Genomic DNA, 9,651 nt, shown 5'->3' on the forward strand with positions numbered 1-9,651 from the left:
AAAAGTCAATGGTTTTGCGGAGTTCAGAATATACTGCCGAAAAATCTCCTAATGAAAAAGAATCATACTATTCGTCCACGAAAAATTCTAAACTATATTCACTTTTCCATAGTAATAGTAAAAAAATCAATTGAAAAAACACCCTTGATAGATGTAAGCACACCCTGCTCAGTTGTCATAAACTAAAGAATCTATAAAGAATTCAATGAAAAATAATCATCACAACGAGTTTCCCAAAAATATTTTTTATTTCCTCATCTCCACAGTAACATTCAACAACACTTGTGAACTGCCCTTATCAAAATTAAAGAACTAAGTCTCACCCACCATAAACTAAAACTTTCAAAACAATTTCAGATTAAAAATAACTGCCCCAACCAACTTTCTTAATAAATCGATTTCCACAGTAATATTCCACAACCCCTAGGATCTACCCCTATTACATTTAACGAATCCAGTCTCAGCTGTCCTCAACTGAAAACCGCGAAAAAAATTAAAAATAATAATCCCAGATACCATTTCAAGACTCTGGTTGATATATTTATTCCTCCAATAATATTCTGCAACCCGTAGGAGCTATCCCTATAAAATTGAACGATCCAGTCACAATTGTTTCCAACTAAAACCGTCAAAAAAATGTAAAATCAAATAGAATCACCTAAAATAACTTTTTAAGACTCTAGTTAATATATCTAGCTGAAAAGTAATATTTCACGACCCCTAAGAACTACCTTTATCACATTTAATGAACCAAGTCTTTCCTTTCATATATTAAAACGTTAAAAAGTATTTCAATTAAAACATAATCACCACACACAGCTTTCTAAGTATTTAATGGATATATCCACCCTAACAGTAATACTCTACAACCGCTACTGTGTAGATAGATTATATTAACTGGAGACTACATTGCGTAAATTTGAGACAGGTGCAGCGCCGAATTAACATTTTTCGGGCCCAGTGGGCACAAAATTGGGCGACGTCTTTACGACATCGTTACGACATCTATACGGCATCTTTACGACATCCTATGTCTATGTCGTTTCGGTGTCTTTGCGATATCGTGAAGACATCGTCAGATCATACGACTTATTTACGATATCGTAAACATACCTTTACGACATGGACATAGGATATCGCAAAGTTGTCATAAAGATGTCGTAACGATGTCGTAAAGACGTCACCAAATTTTGTTCCCACTGGGGGGTCTGGGGCTAAACCTCGAAGGGGCCCTCTTAAGGGCAGAGAAAGTCCCAATTTTGCTGTAACGTACGTAATTTTCTGGGGATCAGGAGCCCCTCGCCCTCCTGGGGCCTGGGGCACTAGTCCCACCGTGCCCCTTGGTATATCTGGCGCTAGAAAGGTGGTTTTAAGGGTTGCAGAATATTACTATGACTATAGGTATATCAAACAGAGCCTTCGAGAGTTGTGTTTGGTAATAATTTTTAATTAAAATTTTTCAGCGATTTTAGTTGAAAGCAGCGGACACTTGATTCTTTAAATTTCATAGGTGTAGTTCCTAGGGGTTTTGGAATATCACTGTACGTGTGGGTATATCTGATTAACATTTGGAAAGCTGCTTGTGGTAATCGTAATCATTTTGAAATTATTTTGATATTTTTAAATGACGGAAGGTCAGACTTTGTTCAATAAATGTTATAGGGGTAGTTTCTAAGCATCGTGGTATATTCCTGTAGAGGTGGATATACAAGGTGGACACTTGATTGCTACCCGAATCGCACTACAGCAGGAAGAAGCCATTGTACAGGGGCATTTTCATATTTCGCCCCTTTAAAGTTGCATTCGGATCGGCCATTCGGTCAAGTCCGTTCATATTCGGATCAAGTTTATCATAGTTTTTATGGATGCGTTTGAAACTTAAAATGGATAAAAGTGTCAAAAAATATAGGTTCTGTTATGTAGTAATTACAAATAATAAAAGTGTTTCATTGGTAATGAAGTGAGACTTATGAACTGAGAAGTAAACGTCAATTTTCTTCTGTGCCAATAACATTATGAAATGGCTGCTGAGTGACAAATACTATAAATTGGTAATAATATTGTGCGCTTTTAGTCCGCGAAGAGTAAATTGTGTTTAACGGTTATTTGTGGCATAAAAAAGGTATGTGATGAATAGACAGGATTTGTTTTGAATAAAGTGAATAAAATGTTACATGCAAAAATGTTTATTGACATTACCTACAATTAATTACAGCGATTTCGGTAAAAAGGTGAATCTGACCATAACCTCGAAATAATGACAGATCGGCAGTAATAATTTAAACAATAATTACTTAATAATAATTTAATAATCATTACTCATTAATAACTTTAATAAGTAACACATTATTTCTGAAATTAATAACTGATTTCCATTGTTTTTTTCACAGATCGATCATAGATAAATTCAGATCAGGAAATGCAGATGGATTTGGTGCATTTCAGCTGGTTCATTTCAATGAACATTATTGGAAAACCGTTATCTCTAGACCTTTCCCAAGACTGGGATTGATTAGCCTAAAATTAATTCTGAGTCATTCTGGTGATATAGGTGTATCAAAAAGATATCTCGAGGTAATTTAACTTGCCTGCATATTAATCCATAAAATATTTAGGGATTTTTTTTTGTAATTTAGAAAATGTTTTCTCTGGACCTCATCCAAAAATATGATTTGATCAAACATCAAAATAAATTAGAGACTCGTTGTTGATAGGATTAAAAAAAAAAATTTCTAGATAGGATAATTTAGGCCAGAATTGTTATTCCATTTTTTTAGAAATTATTCTATTTTCGAAATTGCTATCTCTGGAACTGATTTCCAAACTGGTATTTCCTCATCCCCTAAAATTAATTGTAATTCAATTTGATGGTATATGTGTATCAAAAATATATCTCAAAGCAATTTAACTTGCCTGAATTTTAATTAATAAAGTCTTTTGGGATTTTTTTTATTTTAGAGAATGTTTTCTCTGGACCGTATTTAAAAATTTGATTTGATCAACCACAAAAATAAATTAGAGAGCCATTGATAATAGGAGTGTAGCAGAAATGAATCCAGAAGTGAGATTTCGGGCAAGAATTTTTATTTCAATTTTTTCAGAAATTTTGCTATAATTATCTATTTTATTAGGTCTAAATGTTAAACTCATACATTACTGGTACCTTATCAGAAAATAAGAATCTTTTAGTGTAATTCAAATCTACATGGCCTAAAATAGCATAGTATGTCTAGATTTATTCCTGACACAATCTTATCACCAACGAGTCCCTAATTTATTTTAGTGGCTGATTAAACCAAATCTTCCGGTGAGTTCAAGAGAAAAAATTTTCTAAAATACGAAAAAATCCCTAAATAATTGATTCATTAAAATTCAGGCAAGTTAAATTTCCTCGAGATGTCTTTTTGATACATCTGTATCATAAAAATGAATTAGAATTAATTTTAATGGCTGATAAAATTCAAGTTCTTCTTTATTCATAATGTGTCTCCTAAGGGTTTACATGACTTATATTCCTTACAATCTTTCCGTTTATATCTATATTTTTTTACAATCTTATCATTTCTATATATAAAATTATTTACAACTATCTACATAAAGTCTTATATCTAGTTTCTTATTTCTATTTCCTGCGATAGCGCAATTTAGGACTTATTAGCAAACGAAAGCGAGAGTGCAAGCGAGAGAGAGAGAGAGAGAGAGAGAGAGCATGAGAACGCAAACGCATCTTAGTCTACTTAACTTTTACTTTAACATTACTTGCAATTTTCACGCTTCTAATCTAAGCGACTTTCGTTTCCTTTTTCTTTCACTTCTTTATACCTCTATTTACCTTTTTCACGTGCATTCTCTCATTCGCTCCTCTAGCACCCTCCAACTCCTTCACCCATTCTTCTTCTAATCCATCTTCCCCTAGAATATTAACCACATTTTTTTGCCAGCTCCCTTTATCTTTCATTCCTCTCCTACATCCTTCCCATACATGCTTTCATGTTTCCTCCTCCCATTCACATATTCTACACTTTCTGTTCTCTTTTTTCCCCAGTACATCCCCTCCCTTACCTCGTTTCCCAATCTAAATCTTGCTATTCTGCTCCACCTTCTCTCTCCCCATCCCTTTTCTAAATACTTTGGCACCCCTTCCTTTTTTATCATCTTATACCATTTATTGTATTTTGATTCCCGAATCGCTCCCATCTTTCTATTAATTGCCTTTCCCTCTCCCTTTTTTCCAATTCTTCATAGTTTACTCCAGTCCCGTCTTCTATTTCTCTAGCATTAAAGAACTCCTTCCTTTCTTCTTCCCATCTCGTTAATTCGATCGCCCTCCCTCTCCTCTCTTCTACTTCCATCAAACACTTTCTTGCAAACTCCTCTCCCTTTCCCTCCCTAAGCTTCGTCTCAAATTTCCATGCCCTCTTTCCCGCTCTAATACTTAACTTATTCCTTTGCGCTTCTTCTCTCACCATATATCCTGGCGTCCTCCAGTCTGCCCCTAGTGTCCACCTTATATACCTTTCTTGTAAACTCTCAATATCTTTCCTTTCTTTCCATCCATAATTGCTCCATAACCTAATACCGACCCTACCAGCATATCAAATAACCACATTCTCCTTCTCCAATTTGTTTAACCTTCTTTTTCCTATTCCCCATATCTGTTTCATTACCCCTGCTGCTTTCTTTATCCTTTCTCTTATATGAGCTGTATGATCTCCATTCGTTTGCCACATATATCCCAAATATTTATACTCTTTGACTTCTTCTAACTTTATTCCTTTTCATCTCCCTGTCAATTCTTTCTTCCTTCCGCCTCCTTTTCTAAACCTCATTATCATTGTCTTTTCTACATTTACATTTACATTTCTCTAATCCTGTAATTAATCCTGCCATCCCTTCTTCATCCTCTGCAATCAACACTATGTGTTGTCTGCGTATGCCACTGTATATATCTTTTCCTTCCCTATCCTAACTCCTCCCCTACCCTTGCTCCTAATTTCTTCTCCCAAGTCTGATATTAATAAATTAAATAAAAGTGTGCTCAGAGGACACCCCTGTCTCACACCTCTCACCAACCAGAAACTATCTGCTACTTGCTCTTCTACCTTTACCCGGCTTTTTATCTCTCTACAAATTTCTGATACTTTCTTTATTAATCCCTCTATTATCCCCTTTTTTATCATAACTTTTTCTATTTCTCCTCGGTCTGATGAGTCGAACGCCGCCCTTAAGTCCAAGAACATTGCTATCATTTCCCCCTTTTCCCTTTTAATTCTCTTATTTACTAGATAGTTCAGAACATATATGTTGTCCATTACCCCCATTCCTTTTCTAAACGCTGTCTGAATGTTTTAAACAATCCTATCGCCAACGAGACTCTAATTTACTTTAGTGGCTGATTAAACCAAATTTTGAGATGAACTCCAGAGCAAACACTTTTCTAAAATACGAAAAAATCCCCAAATAATTGATTAATTAAAATTTGGGCAAGTTGAATTGCCTCGAGATATCTTTTTGATACACCTATATCATAAAAATAAATGAGAATGAATTTTAAAGGCTGATCAAATGCGAGTTTTAGGCTGATCAATCCCCAGTCTTGGGATAAGGTCTAGAGTAATGGTTTTTCAATAATGTTAATTGAAATGAACCAGCTGAAATGCACGAAATCCATCTGCATTTCCTGATCTGAATTTGCCTATGATCGATCTTTGAAAAAAAAAAACAATGGAAATCAGTTATTAATTTCTGAAATAATGTGCTACTTATTAAAGTTATCAATAAGTAATGTTTGTTAAATTATTATTAAGTAATTATTGTTTAAATTATTACTGACGACACTGTCATTAATAAACATACAAAATCACAAAACGCTTCTTTGGTAAATAATAAAGAATCGAAAGTGTAATAAACATGCCGGGCCGATCTGCATTATTTTAAGGTTATGTTTGGATTCACCTTTTCACCCAAATCGCTGTAAGGAATTGTAGGTATTGTCAATTTAAAGTTTTCGCATGTATAATGGTATTACTACCATTTTATAGTATTTATTAGTCAGCAGCCATTCCATAATATTATTGGCACAGAAGAAAACTGCCGTTTTCTTCTCAGGTCACATGTCTCACTTCATTATTAATTAAACACTTTTATTATTTGTAATAACTATGTATCATAACCTATGTTGTTTTGATACTTGTATCCAATTGAAGTTTCGAACGCAACCATGGAAACTGTGATAAATTTGATCCGAAGATGCACGGACTTGGCCGAATGGCCGATCCGAAAGCAATTTTAAAGGCGCGAAATATGGAAATGCTCCTGTATAATGGCTTCTCCCCTGCTGTTGTGAAATTTGGGTAACATTCAAATCACCATGTATGTAAGCCCCAGCGTGACATATTAAATAAATTGCAGTATTTCTGGACTTGCGGGAAGTTATTCCACATAGAGGAATTTATTTAAATTTAAATTTTGATTTAAATTAGCCTCAAAAGACAAAAGAAAAATTAGCGTAATTATTAGTTTAAATATCTATTATTTTTATTAAATGTTAAAAAACACCATTGATATAAAATTAAGCGTATATAGTTAATCAAGTCTATAATCTACATTCGTATTATAATATCAAATAAGATAAGAAGAATTTAGATTGTAAGATTCTCATTGTATTTTGTAAAAGTCGTCAATAAATAAATTATTTGATACAACATTTTAATCAGAATATAAATTTTATATTTACGTCTACTGGGATTAATGATGAAATTGTAAAATACGCTTGGCAGCAATATTTCTTTGGAACAATTGATTTGAAAAACATAATTGAATATTTGAATTAGGTCTGTTTTATTTTATTTAGGATTTTTCCTGGACACTGTTTGCTATTAACAAAGAACGTCAAATCGAAAAATTTTCTTGAGACGCTTTCTTGGATTGTTAATTTTGATTAAGGAATAAGTAAAAAGTTCATAGTACATTGTTTTTTAGAACATAAAATCAGCTATGAAATGAGCCCTTAGCACATATTCTACGAAAAATTGTTTACGAGGTATGATTTTTTCAATTAAAATTACGGGTTTGTTAGCGATGACAAAACGATGATGAATTCACATTCTTGCAAAAAATTCGCTTTCGGGCTTTCGCTATTGGGTTTTCAAAATGGATAGTTCAGAGTATTAAAAAACATTTTTTTTTATTTGAAATTCCAAAAATGACATAGTGCTGAGGGGGATATTTTTTTAAAGCATTTATATTTTGTAAAAAAACAGTCTGTCAACAAAATTTGCCAGATTGTTTATAAAAAAATCGTTCTAAGAACGATTGTTGAAAGATTTGTTCGCATAATATTTGTTTGCAATGCACATATTGAACGTAGGATTTTGGAAAAAAATTAATATCCACCTTCCTGAATGATTATAAACAATTTTTCTGGTAGTTCTAAGTATGGAATAAAGATGAATGTTTATATCAATTTTTCATAAACAGTGTGGTAATTCTTGTTTACATCTCAAAAACACTTTTTCCGTAAGATGCATAATCTGTTAGATATTTCAAAGAAAGTGAACGCAATAGGTTTGTTTTTTCACAAAATATGAATGTTACAAAAAGTGGTTCCCACCCTTATGTCATTTTTGTATTCTAAAATAAAAATAATGTTCGTACTTTTAACCATCCAATTTGAGAATCCAATTGCATAAAGCCGATTGCCATTTTTTGCGTTGATGCAAATTCATCATCGTTTCATCTTCATTAAAAAACTCACAATGTTAATTAACAAATTCATATCTCATAAATCATTCGTCGTAGGATATTCGCTAAGGAGTCAGTTTAAAGCTTATTTTTATACTCTAAAAACAAGGAATTATAACCTCTTTACCTATCTCTTAATCTAAAGTAGCAATCTAAGTGAACGTGTTAATAAAATGTTGCGATGTTGTAAAATGTTGCGAAAATGTTTAAAAGGACATCACTTCAAACATTTTAAGATAGAGATCTCATAGTCTATAATTTGTTCCAGCAAGTCGACTTATTTCGGCTAATTTCACTCTACTAATCCCTAATTGTATAATTTCCTTTCATGGAATATACAAGTAAAAAGGAATAAATAAAAGTCCACATGCACGTATTGCTAATAAATATTGTTACAATATTCATAGGAGATTGTTTTTTCTATATTAAAAAAAAAAACAACTAAAAAGTTAAATTAGTAACAGAAGAAAATTTGTTTGAGTACTTTCTTTAGAATAGTGTTGTTAGTCTAAGTCTTTTTTAAATTCTGAAAAACAATGAAAAGACTAATTTCATCAAGACCTTTAATGTCAAAAATAAGTTCTCCAACCATTAAATTAGAAGCGTTGGTTGGAAACGTTATCAAAAAATTAAAAATAATTTCGAAAAATTCATATTATAGCATATTTTAGTAAAGAACGCTATTGAAAAAAGACGAGAATATAAAAAAAAAACACAATAAAATTTCGTTTAAACTTTCCTTTTAATCCTTTTTGTGCAACATCTTTTCACACAATTTAACTCTTTTAAAGCTACGTTTCTGAATTTCCTTTAAAAATTTTAATGAATTAAATTTTGTATGAAAAATATAGTAACACAGAATATTTATCGCAGCAATTTTACCTTGTCTCTGACATAATAATTTTGTTATCTTTGTTTGCATTTTTATGAATTTGGCAGAAAGTAAAAAGATAAGGAAAATAATTTGAATTTATGTTTTATTGCCTCTATCATGCAATCTGCACTTACGTTTTAGTCTTAAATAATCTTGGAGGTTTTATGCGTAATATGTGTCACAAATATAAAAAATTGTAAGTACTATGATCAGTAATCTTCCTCCTTCTGCTATATTCATTTTAAAGAATAAATAAAGCGACGATATTGAATAGAATAATATGACACGAAAACCAGCCTTCTCCGATTTGTCTAAAAAAATATTTATTTTAGCAAAAATATGGTTAGGAATTGAACAATTTTTTTCAAGATCTGCAACTATACAGGAATATTTTTGCTAAAAAATCAATATTTTTTAGATAATTTAAGAATTTCGATCGAAACCCATGACCATAAAATGGACCTTTCCTTATAATGTTCTGGATTAAATTTTTGAAAATTAATATATTTATATTTTTGAAATTAAGCTTTTAAACCCGAAGACTTTTAAACATAAGGCCTCGAAAATTAAACAATTTCAAAATTGCTCGCTTAAAAAATTTAAATAGGAAACGCAGAAAAAAATACAATTTATTAGATACATTACTGCTAGTCGGAAAAGCCAAATTTTTTAAATCGAAAGCATAATGGTGTAAAAAAGTGGCGCAATAGGATCCTAAAAAGTATAATTAATTTGGGATTGATCAATTAATATTTTGATTCTGTGCGTTAGAATAATATGATTGGAAAATTTTTTATAATTTTTTGAGAATAATATTTTATGGATGTTAATACTTTATACCCACGTGGAGATATTAACCGTTTTCATACAAAGCATTTTATTTGCTGATTCGTAAGTGATAACGGATATCTAAAAAATATCTGCGTTTAACAAACTACGAGGGTAGTTCAATAAGTCCTTAGAATGAAGTATAAAAACAATTTTTTTTGGGTACATTTTTTTTTATTTTTCAACATAATCTCCTTGGAGCTCTA

The sequence above is a fragment of the Belonocnema kinseyi genome, chromosome 5 (assembly GCF_010883055.1).
Source record: "Belonocnema kinseyi isolate 2016_QV_RU_SX_M_011 chromosome 5, B_treatae_v1, whole genome shotgun sequence".
In the NCBI taxonomy this organism is placed as follows: Eukaryota; Metazoa; Arthropoda; class Insecta; order Hymenoptera; family Cynipidae; genus Belonocnema; species Belonocnema kinseyi.